This window comes from Dermacentor variabilis, chromosome 10, assembly GCF_050947875.1.
Source record: "Dermacentor variabilis isolate Ectoservices chromosome 10, ASM5094787v1, whole genome shotgun sequence".
Taxonomy (NCBI): Eukaryota; Metazoa; Arthropoda; class Arachnida; order Ixodida; family Ixodidae; genus Dermacentor; species Dermacentor variabilis.
In genome coordinates this window covers 105,073,827-105,090,118 of record NC_134577.1, presented here as the reverse complement: position 1 = coordinate 105,090,118, position 16,292 = coordinate 105,073,827, and the positions used below count along the sequence as shown (strand labels likewise).

Here is a 16,292-nt window from a genome sequence, read left to right as displayed (position 1 = left end):
GACGACACGGCGTCAAAAGACGATTCGTTACGACCCCTCTCTGTTGCGCGAGCCAGCACTACCGCGACTTTCGTTCCCTTTCAATAAAATTACAGCTAATTTTCTCTGACAGAAGCACAAACTCCCTGAGTTTTCCCCGAGTATTTCCTGACTATTCAATATCCCTGAGAATTGCCGGTTTTCCCGGTTGGTGGACACCCTGCGTTTATTTCCTTATTTATCAACAAGGCGAAACCATTGCAGCGATTGTTTACTTCCTCTTCCTTTTCGGCTATGTTTTGACATTTCTCTCAGGTTTCTTTAAACCACCAGAATTATATATGCATGGAGACTTTTTAGGGCAAAATGTCTTTCTTGGCTCCCGATCATTTAACAGGCAGCCATGTAGGTAAAAGGGGGCGGCGAGGTCACGTGTTCTCCTCTATGAAAATGGCCTAGGCGGTCAGTGGGACACATAAGCCCCACATTGTTTTCTACCTTTACGTGACGCTTGTCATCGTTCAGATTGAACTTTTTGCGAACGACAACTGCTCAGGAACGCACTCGTAATGCACCAGACACAAAACGGTCCGATGTCTTCGTGTGTCATCAAAAGGTTAAAGAAAAGAAGAGGCAAAAAAAAAAAAGCGTGTTCGCGGCGACATCCTCGTAGCAAACAAACTGCTACCGACCAGTACAGAGTTTTAAATTGCACGTGTACTCATTACCCTTTACAGAATACCGGAACAATGTTGTCGAGGGCCGCAGCAGCAGCGCTGGTAGCGACGTACTGTGATGCTTTAGTCAACCACGCGAGACAGCGCGCGCCCCCGTATCTCGGAGGCCATGGACAGGGCATGGCCTTCGAGATAGGGCGGCGCGCGCGCGGGGGCTTAGAGGAGTCCAACGCGCACTGGAAAGTTCGTTGGGCAACAACCACAGCAGTGATCTCGTGCACTTCGAGCAAGCGGCATGACGTAAAAACGTAATTTAAAACCTTATTTGCGATTTACGCAGTCGCAATAAGGCGAGTGCTGCGAAAAAAAAAACTACACTACGTTTTACAGCCGTCTTAGTTATCGCTTCATTGACAACCCAGCCACTAAGAAGGTGCCTTAACCGTGTAAACCACGCCGTCAGTAAGCCTCGCACATGGCGCACGAACTTGTGCCTCGCAGAAGTTGTTGTCGCCGTGGGAACGACGCCATCAACAAGCTGAGCAGACTAAGCGGCCATCGGGGAGCAACTTCCGCTAGGTAGCGTCAATGCTCTGTTGATATCGGGCGCCACACTATGACGTCATAGCAGAACCGAATGTTGCATTCAGAGTCGCGATAACTCGAGTCGAGGGCAACTCCCGTTTTGATTGTGTTTTGAATCTTAATTCTGCGACCGATAACTTAAGTTTGGGAGTGTTATATATTTTCTTGCTCCTATTTCTTTGACAGGCTGAGAATCGAGCCAGAGGAATAATGGGGGCTTTAAAGAAGGATTGAAGGGCCCATATTAACACCACGTGTCGATCTCAAAGGCGATGGACAGAGTTTTGCAGGAAACTAAAGATTTCAAGCGCGAGTTAATAACATCTTAGTTGAAATCAAGAAAAAGAAATGGGCATGGGCAGGACATGTAATGAGGAGGGAAGATAACCGATGGTCATTAAGGGTTACGGACTGGATTCCAAGGGAAGGGAAGCGTAGCAAGGGCGGCAGAAAGTTAGGTGGGCGGATGAGATTAAGAAGTTTGCAGGGACAACATGGCCACAATAGTTGGAGAAGTATGGGAGAGGCCTTTGCTCTGCAGTGGGCGTAACCAGGCTCATGATGATGCTGCTGCTGATGATGATGGTGATGAAAGATTTCAAGTGACCAACAGTGGTTGAACAAGGGACCTCCGAAGGCTGCTCTTAGGTGCGTACACACCGGTATAACCTCCCCAGGCCTATAGAAAACTGGGAATAATTGCTATTAAAGTCGGTTCCTATTACCGAGCGGTACCAACGAGAAAAACCCTTCTGTTGTTTAAATGGCATTGTTAGATGCCACAGGCAGCATTTCAATGCACGTGGACAAAGTGCACATGGACGAAGCTGCATTAACGCAGAGATGAAAATCTAACGTCGTATAACGGGTTGTCCCATTGGCGCTGCCTCCTGGATTTGCGCGTCATATCGCGGTACTCAAAACGTATTTTACTTCTGCCTGTTGTCTGTGACGAAATAAAAGCCTCCTTCAATGTAGTGTCAATGTTTTTCTCTCGAAAACTAGCAGCAATATTGTGATTGAACCGCTTTCACCCAGTTCCGCTTCGTAATCGCTTCCTAGAGGAGGACTGGGGCAGGAGGAGGGGGAATTTTCCGTAAAGTCTACCTAGTGGACTGTCCATTTCGGCCGCTGCTGATTATATGCAGCTGTACGAGAGAGGAGGAAACGAGCAGCCCTAGCCAATCAGCAGCGGTCGAAATGGTCAGTCCACTAGGTGGACTCTTAGAGAATACGCCTCCCCCCCTCCCCCCGTCGCCCCTGATGTGCGGTAATGCGCAATGTTCAGCCATTGAAACGCAATACTCTGAACGGATGGCTACAGGGGCTTTCTCTTTTTTTTTGTATCGCATGAAAGCCAGAACCCTTGTGATGCCTTGTGGCTGCATTTTGGCACAATGTAAGCCAGGCCATTGCTGCACTGTTGTGGCTGCGCATCGCGACATCGCAGCACTAAAAATAGGGTGCAACATTGTTGCACGTAATCACTGGTGGCTCGTGACACTGCCAGGGACGGTATATACGAGCGTGACTGCGTGACCGCTAATTTTGCCCATTTGTCTGGCCCTTAATGAAATATACATTTATCCGCAGCGAAGCCGTGGTTTTACGTGGAAAGTGGTTCAACATCCTGTTGCACGGATGTGGTGCAATGGAATGAGGACGCAGAACACAATAGAACAAAAGGTGCAGTCACAGTTTCCGAAGCGTGTGTCAGAAATGGTGTCAAACGGCACCTTTTTTTTTTTTCTCGATGCTTTTTTTGTTGTCATCACAAAACGCTGCGGGCTGAAAAACTTTTCGTGCACACCTGTCAGACCACTAACTAGGAAGCTGCCTTACTCACGTCAGATTACGTTTAGATATAAAATTACGTTTAGCACACTTATGTATTTTGAATGCAGCCTCTGGAAACTGTACAAGACCACGCATATTTGGGCCAATTAGTGACAGGAAATCCGGATCATTAGAGAGAAATGCGCAAGAGGAATAATAAGTGTGGTGGAGCACATACGGGGGCACGCTGCCAACCCTCGAAAAAAAAAAAAGAATTGCACTAACCATTGTATTTCGACGGTATACTAACAATTTCTGGAGTTTTACGTGCCGAAACCACAATATCGTTATGAAGAACGCCGTAGTGGGGGAACTCCGGATTAATTATGACCACCTGGTGTCCCTTAACGGCCACCCAATGCACGGCACACGGGCAGTTTTTTTTTTTTTTTTTGCATTTCGCCCCCATTGAAATGCGGCCGCCGTGGTCGCGGGATTCGATCCCGCGACCTCATTGCTTAGCAGTGCAACGCCATGGATCCTACGCCACCACCGCGGGCAACTTGGACTACGACTGCTCGTGACGATGACAAAGAACGCGCAACGAGCGACAGAACGAAAAACAATGGGTACATATAAGGCCAAGAGACAGGCGGACGACGGTATGTATTAGGGGGCCAACAGGTGCAGCCGATGGTCTAGCCAAGACGGTTAAAAAATTAAATTATGGGGTTTTACGTGCCAAAACCACTTTCTGATTGTGAGGCACGCCGTAGTGGGGCACTAGGGAAATTTGGACCACCTGGGGCTGTTTAACGTGCACCTAAATCTAAGTACACGGGTGTTTTCGCATTTCGCCCTCCATCGAAATGCGGCCGCCGTGGCCGGGATTGGATCCCGCGTCCTCGTGCTCAGCAGCCCAACACCACAGCCACTGAGCAACCACGGCGGGTAGCCGAGACGGTGGTTGACATTCACGCAGACTGCTTCGTCAGTGTTTACTTGCGACGGCCAAATGTGACCGAACGACTTTAAAACGAGCACTGGTGCATACTGTAGAGTGGCAGAGACTGCATTGAGGCTCGCAGAAGGACATGTCACTGAGCGAGTGCGAAGGTTTGGAAAACGCTGATTTAAATATGATGCTACTCGAAATTCCTGTGCCTCGACGTCACCGTGACGTAAGGCTAATTATGATGGTGTTTCTCATTTAAAAAAAAATTGTACACGAGCCTGCAGCACGCATTTCTTCGGGCACGCGTTTCTACGTCACGACGCGACTAGTTCACATCTCAGGCCTGCATAATAAAACGATTCTATGCCAGTTGCCATTGCTGTCACGCCTCGTGACTGGTCTGAACGGTGCTCCGCCAGCGTTATCAACTGGATCAATTTTTTTAACGTTATCGTTTGTCATCTTATCGTTACGATTATGGTTAACGGTTTGTTAAAATGATCGGCTACCAAATTTATTTCAATGTACCACAATGGCCCTTGCTAGGGCATTACAAAAAAGGGGGGAATTAGGGGGGTTAGTACAATTATAGCAACAAAGAAGTTAAAAGAACCCAGGCAAAGCAAAGAGAAAACGATTTCAAACAAAAATATGAAGTAAAAAACATGGTAAAATTATCGAACATCGGCAATAGTTAATTATTGGTTAAGTAAGAAAATGGTAAAAACAATCGAATTCTACAAAAGAAATTCAATATTCAATCAAAAATAGCTGCACCGTCAACGAACAATACAAGTAACGACCTTCCTACAGACAACCAAGTAGAAAGAGAAAAAGTCAATGCGTTCTTTTTCTTTGCTGGAGGTTTTACGTCCGAAAACCATGATCCGATTGTGAGGCGCGCCGTAGTGGGCAGCTCCGGTATAATTCTGACCGCCCGGGATTCCAGCTCGTTTCCGCATTTCACCCCCATCGGCAAGACAATGAGTTACGGTTTAATAACAGGCCTTTGAGTGGGAATGTGCAACTGCGGCATTGGCGGCACATAATATCAACAAAGCGAGCCTTCGAGGCTCTCTCAGAATTATTAACGAAGGGGCCTAGATTTAAGGCTCTGAACGCGCCCTATAGACACGAACGCGTATGATCGCATACCCTATTGCCTCTCCTCGTCATGACTCCTCCTCATACATCTTTTTTTTTTCTGCTCTTTCCCTTCCCCTTCCCCAAGAGATAGATGATATTACCTCAGGGTAGGTATTCTGTAGGAGTCCACCTAGTGGACTGCCCATTTCGGCCGCTGCTGATTGGCTGGGGCCGCTCGTCTCCTCCTCGCTCGTACAGCTGCATCCAATCAGCAGCGGCCGAAATTGACAGTCTACTAGGTGGACATATACAGAATAATGCCACCCCCCCCCCCCCAGCATCTCTGCGCTTCTCTCTCATAGCGATGCCGGCATCAGGTTTGTTCGATTGAGAAAAGGTGCGCGGCACCACAAACGAAGCGGTGCCGGTGGAGCCAGTCAAGGTGTGCCGGGGACTGCGCCTGCTCACCGCAAGGTTCAACGGTGCACCACACCGCGGCGGCACCTTGCCTTGCACCACGTCCATTCGAGCACGGGGGTGCAGGGTGCACCGCAGCACCTAGGGGAATCGAAGGCCTGGGCACAGCTAATAGCTGCAGAAGGTGCAGGGAAACTTGACTGAACCGAATAAACCTATCGCATCATCTTAGAAACACTTCCGTTGGGCTAGTTGGTAGCTGTTCATTATAAAATATGAAAACGCCAAATAAACGGACACACACAAGAGAGTTGCAAGTGGCGCCCGGTCCCGTTATGTTCTCTTGTGCGTGTCGGTTTATTTGGCGTCGTCATATTTTATAATAAACCTATTGCAACGCCCACTGCGCTTCGCTGCCGGTACGAACCCCGAGACCCGCGGCACCACAACATCTCGGAAAGTGTGCGCAGAAATGCCAACGTAGGGTGCTGCTCTCGGCATGGCGAAACTTAGCCGTGTTGTAGAATTCGCCTTGATTCGCTCACGGGGCTGCTACGGCCTCTGTGATTGGCTCGAAGCACGCCGACATGGCCGAGTTTCATTGTGTCCAGAATAGCACCCCTAAATAGAGTAGCAGAGTCGAAGCCAGACGATATTAAAGTTCGGTAAGAAATACTGAAAGTTGTATCATTACTCAAGAAGTTAAAAAAAAAAAGTGCCGGTGGATTACGATACTCCTTAATACGAAACCTGAGCGCAGCTGGATACGTGTTTTCATTTCGCGACATACTGAGGCAAAGAATGTCAGACCGCAATCACAGCACCGACTGGCAGTGGGCCAGTGCCGTCAGTGCCTTCGCAGAGGGATGGGCTGCATGGTAACGCAGGCACGACGAGCGACATCGGAGCCAGCTGCGGAACGAGCGCGTTCGCGCGGTTACGCCGATGCTCAAGCCAGGAACGGGCGCCTGAGAGCTGCGCTCCACAAAGATCGCAGGTTTCTTCAGCGAAAACCCCACGATATGCACCGCAGTCAAGCAAATACTGAAGTTCACGAAGTATGCGGGTACCAGTGGCTGAAATCTCGGTTGCCATTGCGCAGTGCCTAAAATCTTGTTGCCGGGTTTCACGTCAAGGAACTCCACTGTGGGTTATGAGGGACGCCGTAGGGGAAGACGCTCAGGATTAATTTTGAACACCTCGGTGGTTTTTTAAAGGCGTACTGACATATTTCCGACTACTTTTTTTCGTTACATGAACGTCCGGGACCTCGGAATTCTAGAAAATGTGCTCGCGAGCCTAAGCAATTTGACATAATACTACAACCAGTTTTCGTTTCGTTTTCAAGGAAGCCACCATGTCGTGACGCCACGAGGGGTGGTCACATGGGTGCTGCAAGTTCTGACTCTCCCTGCAACGCGCTCGGTCGTCCCCCTGCTACGTCGGCCGTCACATCGAACACCTTGCCCAGGAGGCAACCGAGCGAGGACCGAAACCTCGCGGCGTCCTATGCGCGCGTGTCCGCCCGCTGTCTCGTGGCGTCCACAAGGAGACCTCCTGGAAAACGAAACCAAAACTAGTTGTAGACAAGATGTCACGTTAAATCATTTAGGGCGCCCTCAGGCTCGAGTATCTTTTTTTCCTCGAGGTTTAGACTTTCCGGACCTTGGTTTAACGCAGAAAAAAATGAGTCGTAAATATGGCGTCAGTACTCTTTAGACGTGCACCCAAAGCAAGGCGGCCAGCATTTTTTGCATTTCATCCCTAACAGAATACGGTCGGCGCGACCGGGATTGAAAAGCGAGCCCGTTCTCAGCAGCGGGGCGTCACAGCAGTTCAACTTCGGCCCCAACTGCCCTGCGATCAGCGTCGATCTCAAACATCTGACTTGGTGCCGTCCTGTCACAGCCAGCCTCGGGGACAAGCACGCACATACATCTAAGGGTGGAATCGTACGATGAATGGGTCGCACCGCAAGCAGATGCCACCAGAAGAAGTATCGCTTTGCGGTACTTTGCTAAGGAGGCGTGGCGTCCTTCCTTCCACCTGATCCCTTGCCCCCATCTTGGGCCACGGGCCATCCTTTCTAATAAAAGTTTGGATTAATCAATCTGCGGAGGGTTACGCGGTGCTTCTACAGAGGGGTTGCGGCGATGCTGAGCGTAGGTTCGAATAATCGAGCAGGTCAAAAGGTAAAACGCCCAATTAAAATTGAAAAAAAAAAAACTGTTCCTACGTCGGAACTGTCTGTAAGATCAAACGCCAGTCAATCGCGATAGTGAACGTATTATGAGAGTATGGTGCCGACCAATAGCAAGGAGCACTTACGAACGAAAGAGCTTTCTTTAAGCCGGCTCAAGAGCTCTCTGAAATATCAGTCCGCCCGTGTCTGTTTTTAGTTTTTCGATTAACTGGATGCAAGTAAACATGACGACGGTGTTCAGTGGCGCAAGGCGAGGTATGGCCAGAAAGTGCCAGTGACATGGTTGACAGTGACAGTTGTCAGCGCTGTCCTGTGTGTTCCTGCCTTCTGTCGTCTTTTTGCGCTGCCCCTTCAAGATGTTCAACCAGTACCAACTCGCCCAAATGTCGATCCTTCGACATGGCAATGAGTGGATGTAATAAGGCTTCAAAAAGACAAAAAAAAAGAATAAAGAAAAAACATTGGCTGTAAGAGTGCCTAAAACATACAAGTATTAAAAGTATGACAATACATGCCGTAAAGTTACGCCGTTATCATAAAACATTTGCTACGAAGTGATCGCGGTCCAACAACGAATTAAAACATAATGCGCATGCTAACCGTTTCTGAACTACAACACTGCCTCATAGGAAGTCGGGGGGGGGGGGAGGGGGTTGAACGCAACGCACTGGAGGCACATGCGAACTAACATAGCTCAATCAGCCACGCCTCCGATGGGAGGTTGTGCCATGACCTATGTTAAGGCTGCGTAACATTACTGGCCCCATTACACCAATCTTAAACAAGCGTTAAAAATCGGGAATTTTACGTAAATGTTGGCAGCTATGCCACGCGGTATCGGCACAGCCCCTGTTTTGTCGGGCACTCCCAGTTTTGGTCCCCTCAATGACGCTGCTTAACCACGATCTCTGCACACATCTGGGCAATGAACAGCCACCGTGTCTGTTCACGTGTCACAATAAGAAGAGAGCGGCGAGGACTTGGACAAGCTGCAAAAGAGGGGGCAGACGGCACACCGAACGATATCGCGGGGTCCATGCCGCATGCACTCACCCCTGGCAAAACTATGCGGACCAGGAGGTCCTGTGAAGAACACTGATTTCCTCAAGCTGAATAATGCACTGAGCCATTAGCAATGACAAGACTACAGCATGATTCAGCTTAAAAAAAAGAAAAAAGTTGGCAACCAAGGCACACCGCGCGGGGTTGTTACTCCGCCAGCCAATCACAGAAGCAACCAAAATCGTCGTCATGCGACCATTTCAATATGGCGTCGTACTTGATGCCTCCGGGGCATTTGCTGCTCTTGAAGTCTTTTCATCGGCGGAAGCGACGAGATGTGCAACAGACATGTGTATGGAGTGTACAAGTGTATGGAGTCTGAGCATCTCCCTCTTCAAAAGTTCGCGATACAGATCATTTCAGTGCTGACCTCGTTTTGCTCATGAAACTTCACTGCCACATGAAGTGAAACTTGACACTAAACAGTTGCAGCGAAGCACGAGTTTTATTTCAGTTCAATAGAGAAAAATGTGGCTGTCACCGTTCCACGATAATAGACGAGAAAAAACGTAGAAAATTACGCGCCTATAATTTTATTTTTTGCGGATACCACCTTATTTAGGCAACGGGGAAAGTTTGAAGTACGAACTATTTGCAGCCTTGGGGAGGAACAGTGGCTGGCGGTTATGAGGGCGAAGCCGGGGCTTCCCTGCAGGCTTGAGTTATATCCGACTTTATAGAGGTATTCTGTAAGAATCCACCTAGTGGACTATCCATTTCGGCCGCTGCTGATGTGCTGATTGGATGGAGCTGTGCGGGCGAGGAGGAGACGAGACCCCAGCCAATCAGCGGCGGTTGAAGCGGACAGTCCACTAGGCGGACTCTTACAGAATACACCCTCCCTCCCTCCCTCCCTCCCTAATCTGCAGCTTTCCGCTCCGAGTTACGTGCTAAATCATCAGGAAGAACCCACGGGCCACATACTTTTGATCTCGGGTGTTCGTTATGCCGATGCAGGGTGACGGGACGCGTCTATTTAAAGCCACGTTCAAAAACAAGCCGTGCGAGGGCCCGTTCAAGCTTTCGGTGGCGCTCAATTCATCAATTTCACGGCGCTTGCCCAGATCGCGTGTGCAGTGGGCCCTTTCCCGTTGTACTTGGGTGAGGGTAACACTGAGGGGAATGCCGAAAAGCATTGTCTTACTCACATTGTAGAATATTTTAGTTATTCTCATCCCCCTGCCATTTATCCTCGACGTGTAGGAGGGTTTGTCATGGTACAAACAACATGCTCCTTACTGTAGTTGCCCTTGCGCCCGCTAAGGACAAGTGATACCAGCATGCTTTGCGGCAGTGCGATGAAATTATGCAAAAAAGAGATGAGGCGCGCAGACAGGACACAAGAGTAGAGAAGTGGACAACACTCTTGTGTTCTGTCGGCACGCCTCACCTCTTTTTTGCGTAATGAATCCTCACCAACTAGCTCTGCTTTCTGTCGTTCTAAGTGCGATGAAATCTGTCGTGGAAAAGCAACACAGACTTTAGCCAATTCGCTTATCAATTTATTATGTGATAGTGATAACCTGCATTCCTGCCAGAAGATGAGAAAAGACCATAGGAGTCTTGTTCCCTGCTTCTGGAAACTAATGCCTACTTATGGTTCCCTAAAAGCAAGTGGCTGCAGAATGAATGAAGAATTTTCAATTCTTCAGCGAGTTTTGTCACGTTCACAGAATGCACATTTCATGCAAGAACTTTCTACAGCAATGTCAGATATGAGAACATCATACTTCATGTGTACAATACTTGGAACGCACCTACCCAGCCACTTGACAATTATGCTTGATATAAAACATCATGAAAAAGCAATGAAAGAAGTAAGCCCACTACTTCAAGACATACCGACAATCACTCATCTACATTCAAGCTTGTTTTACTGAGCCCTTTATATATATTATCCAAACTTGCACCACATGTTTAAGCAGAAGTACTTGAAGATTTATGCAACATGCTTTAAATACTATTAAAGATTAAATCTTGGCACACACAATTAAGCACCCAGGGCCTGGAGGGGTTATTTCCACACGGCCACCACAACCACGACTCCAGCAAACTTATTAACAAGCAGGAGCCCCAGAATATGCCAAGAAAAATCTATTTAGCAGAAGTGATACTATGTTATGGTGGACAAAAATTACCTAGAAACAGAGTTCAATCACACTTGCCACTCAAACGTGACCTGATAACTGTGACACCAAATAAATTTCAAGTAAACAACATCATTTAGGCAAATTCTACAGAGTGCAGTCGATGATGTCACGAGTCTGTATATGTAGATACAAAGGCTTGAGTGATTGATTCTTTATTGGTTTATCACACTACATGTGATGGGAGGTGAAGGGAAAAGCCATTCAAGGATGGCTTGGGGGAGTCCTTCGCCCCCTTCCTGGCAAAGACAGCAGCAGAGGCACATGCATATGGTTTACATTGTCGTAGAATTTGACAAAACCACCATATTAAACACAACACTGTCATACATTTTGACGAAACCTTAAAATTAAACACATCACTAGTCACTGCCCTACACAGAGCATCATGCATTGGCATATATCACCTCATGTCAACATCAAAGACCAGCACAACACTTCATTACAACGTATGCATTGTAATAGTGGCCATTTACCAATATAATTAAATACAAATCAAAGACAGCTCTAGAGGCCAATTTTAGGCTTGAAAGAATGTGTACAAGTCTGATAATTCTACTTCCCAAAGATCGACTTCAATTTATTATAGACATTTAGTAAATGCGGCAGTTTGCTATGAAGCATTTTCCAGCCATAGCCGTAAGATCCCCATAAGATCACCACTGACTGTTCCCCGCCATGCAAGATTTCCGTGACCGGTTCCTTTCTGTCGCTCTGTCCTACAAGTGAGTTCAGCTTGTTCCATAATACATCTGTTCGTTTAGAACAGGAAGAAAATAGATGAAAGTAATACATTTTCTTTGATTTTTAAGTTCCTTATCTAAAGCATTTCGAAACCGCTTAAATGCAATAGGTCTACTTCTTTATGTGTATGCACGAACTTCTTAAATAAGTCAATCTAGTGCGAAAGCTAGCGCATCATCCATGGCTTTCGACAGCCTTTCACCCTTTCAAGACATTTGTTAATGAAGTATACTAAACACATATCAAGTGTGGCTTCCCATCTGTGTTTAATTGTAATACATGCATAATGCTGTCCATGTGGGAAAAACTTCACAACAGGCAGCTCAACATAGTTTTACGATCAGGAAAAATAGAAAAGTGTTGATTCTGGGGTTTCACGTGCCAAAACCACTTTACGATTATGAGGCACACCATAGTGAGGGACTCTAGATTAACTTTGACCACCTGAGGTCCTTTAACATGTACCAGATCTAAGAACAATTGTAAAGACAGCTAGAAGGCACAGTTTAGGTGCTTGGTAAAATTAAACTTGTGTGCCGTTGAAGGACCTTTAAATTATGAGTACTTGAGCTTCAATGATTCTATTATCACTCATATCATAATGATTTACCATGAGCATAAATTGAGACGTGAACAGGAAAGAGTACCGTTTACAAGTAATTATATGGAAACGTGATTTATGTGGAAGTGAGTAATTATGTGAATATGCGTAATATTTCGGTCGCAAATTTATAAGCATGAAGCAGTCCCAAGTGTAAAATTTGGAGTTTGAATTAGGCAGCTCTCACAAACACCAATGATCCTGGAAATGGAACAATTCACTGCAGTAATATTTAAATTGTTCCCATTTGAATTTTTGATGATAGTACCTTGACATGGATGTAGTCACCACTAACTTTTAGTCCTACAACCATGACACTTTCAAGTGCCTATTACTCTTGTTGAACCTCTAGTTAAGACATATTTCTTGCATCCTAAGCACCACATACAAATAATAATGATGACATAATAACGATAATATCACGGCAACAGCCGTAGACTAGGAATTTTTTAACTGCTATCAAGTTTCACAGCACCCACCAATGTCAACTGTGAGCATGAACTCTAAAAAAGATTTCGAGTACAAGAGTGGCCTTTTCAGATGCAGTGTTCTGGGAAACACCTACCTTTTTTCGAAATTTACCAAGTCACCATTGAATCTGCAGGACTTTATTAAAGTTTTACCCTACCATACTATTGAGTGATTGGATAAATTATGTGGTTTTATGCCGACGAGCAATACACATACTGCAAGGGATGCCACAGGGGGAGAGCTCGAGATTATTTCAGACCACGTGCGGCACCGGAGCATGTACCCAAAGCAGGATACTTGAGAATACTTGTTTCTTTCTTATTCTTTTTTTCATTTTTGCCGCTATTGAGATGTAGCTGCCACATCCTGGTCCGGGCTGCACCCAGGACGTGTCTGTTACACCTGAATAGGATGTTAAATATATGACAGGCAGGTCAGGCCCTTTGCTGATTCAAGAAAAATATTGATTTATTTACCACAAACTACCAAGTTTATGACTAACCCCTTCAGGCACAGCGCAAATTAATTCTGTTCATTGAAAATGCAGTTTCACCATGCTTCGTGTACCTTCAGAATCAAGAAATGCCTACAGCTGCAGAACAAATTAAGAATTTTCCATTCTGAATTCAGCGAGTTTTGTCAAGTTTGCAGAATGTGCACTCCATGTGATAAGTCTCTGCAGTAACATCTGATGTGAGAACATCAGCTACATTTTTGTGTCTAGGATACCTGCCAAGCCACTTGAAAAATATGACTGATGTAAAACAAGGGAAGAAGTGAACTCGCTACATGATGCCATACACCTAACAACAAACAACTGGCTGTCCACCTTCCAATTGATTTTGTATTTAAACACTTTGCATATATTTGCAGTACGGGTAAAACCAGAAGTGTTTCGAAGATGTGACACATTTTTAGCTATCATTATTTTCTTCGGCGTTTTGCTTTTCCATTTGACGCAATACTTTGGCATGCTCCATCGTGCATAGAGTGTCTAAAAGGGATAATTTTTAACGTAGTTTGGCAAGCATTTAACCGAGTGGTGAACAATGAGTCTCTCTACAAACATCTGTATGAAAATCTTAGCTTGGTATTGGCTGCCTGGTAAATGAAAGGTAAAGCATAACACCATCTCAATGCTTCATGTGAAGCTGCAAAAAACAGAACTCAATCAGTTGCCTCAAAAAAAGAAAGTATCATGAATGAAGAACTTCGTTACCTGCTTTTCTGGAGCTGTCACAATTAACAAGGCCAACAACAAAGCATTTCAAGCCTCTGTGTTGCTAATATTTCGCTAACATCCAACTCCAAAAAAAGAAAAACAAGTTTTCAGTTCATTTCAGTAGTACCAGCAGTTGCATTCTGCCAATGATGTGCCGGATGGAGCCACTTTAATTCTGCACTTGGAGTAGGGGGCCATAACTAATACCTCTGGAATTAGCTACATCCTTTCTTTCACTTGACAACAAATTCACGATGAATAATTAAACAAGCACTGTCAATAAGGGGAGATGAGACATCCACCCGATCGTAGCAATTGCTACAAACGAAACCCATATGGGTTTCCTTTGTAGCAACTGCTACGATCGGGTGGATGTCTCAGTTTACCTTCATTAATTACTTCTCTCCACCTTGCGGGTTTCTGCAGAACTATAACACCTAGCACTGTAAAATTAATCAGCTTTATTCCTCTATCAGTCAAAATACTTTGCAATTCCTTTTGCACACAACTGAAAAATTAGGTGCTTTTTAACTGAGTCAATGACGCACATGTATTGCTTGGCAGCTTGACCATCCCAATTTTATTCCACCAAATACAGCACACAGCTACACAAGCATATCATACTGTGCCCGCAGTCGCTACGTCATTTCACGTTTGGCATGCCTGCACACCTCGAGAGAGAGAGCTATCAGCCAGGACACCACGAAGTTGGCTTTATCTTTTGAATTCCAGCAGATAAGGGTGTTGCTAATCCGACAGCTCAAGTGGGGCACTTTAAAATGTCGCGCTGGAAAATGCAAGTCGCACTCAATTTTCAGCCTAGAGTCATTTTAAAAGCGGATTAAGTAGAAATAATTTAATGAGAAAGTTGCCTCTAATAACAAAAAAATTAAATAGAAAGAAACAATGAAATAGGGGACACTTGAAGGAATACACACAAAACAAGTTGCATTCATACGGAGAACAACTGAACTGCACGCACCAAAGGTGACCTGGCATTCTGCTGCTGTACACGAGGTCATGGGTTTGACTCCCATCTGCAGCAGCTCCATTTCCATGGTGGTTTAACGCAAGAACACTCATGTATCGAGCATTGAGTGCACGCTAAATAACCAAAGGTGGGCAAAATGGACCTGTGACCCCCAAAACACTGCGGTTCACAGCTATATTGAGACTTTGGTGACCATTAAACCCAGTACTTTCCTAAATTTCTTTATTACAGACACGCACTCGTCTGCCAACTACCTCTTTTGGAGATACCTAGATCAGTGTTGTTCTAAGTCTGTGTGCTGCATGAGATTTTTTCCTTTCGTGTCTATGTGCAATATCAACTGCCCTTGCAATCAAGAAGTATATGTCGTATTGGTAAATGTGCGCCACATTGAACAATGACCGCAAATAGCATCTGGCTCAAGATTTACTCATAAGACCAAGGTACGTTGTAAATAGAAGCTTGAGCCTTGTCAGTGGAAACATTTCAGTGACAAATTATCAGACAGCCGTCGTTCCACCACATCATCTCGACCAGGCATCACGAATTTTAAGGTGACCGATGTGAAGCTCCACCCAGCGTAGGTAAGTTGCCAGAACGCATGTTTTCCTTACAACATTACTTATCAACACTGGCACCATACACCCTGAAGAAAGTAATCCCATAAGAAAACACGGGGAAGCTAGTGCTTTGGCCATATCGCAGCAGGCAATATCTCTGCATTTGCAACATGCCAGTTACATATAACAGCGAACATCACAAACTGGCTATCTTGCCGAAGCTTTACATGTAGAAGACTATTTGACATACACGACTTGGGACAATATGGAAAGATAAATGATAAGGGAATCGGCCAGCAAGTTAAGTGATGCTACGGTTTACAAACCTGCAATCTAAATAACCGTGCACAGTGCATGCAGCTTAATGAGGCTGTGTGTCCATGTACCCGTGGACAGAACAAAACTACCACTCACACTTGTCAAACAACAGAATGCCGACAACACGGTCAGTGCAACAGAAAAGCTTGGACGCTTCTCCTCTTGCATCTTACTAATGCAACAGCGCGACTGGTGCACTTTTACGCAAGCGGTCTGTGGCTGAGAAGCGTTACTGCACTGTAAAATTTAAGAGTACACTGTGTAGCCAACGGCCAGCCGATGATATCCGAGTACAATAGCAATGAGTGTGGAATTTTACGCACGTCGACGGGCCTGCGTTAACCACCTAAAGTCCCGATGCAGCAGCTGGAGGAATTTCTGCCTCCGCAGTAATCAACAATGCGATTAGACCGCAAAAAGCGACAAATCTGCTTAAGGCGAAGTGACGCATGCTCCTGACCACCAGCACCAACTAATGTCCCGTATCGTCTGTACACA

At 45.9% G+C, this 16,292-nt stretch overlaps 1 protein-coding gene across 5 annotated transcripts in view; it reads right to left on the bottom strand.

Annotated features, from left to right (window-relative positions):
- Nucleotides 1–16,292, bottom strand: part of Sur-8 (leucine-rich repeat protein shoc-2) — a 189,821-nt gene that overhangs the window by 121,823 nt on the left and 51,706 nt on the right. The gene's annotated exons all lie outside the window — the stretch shown is intronic.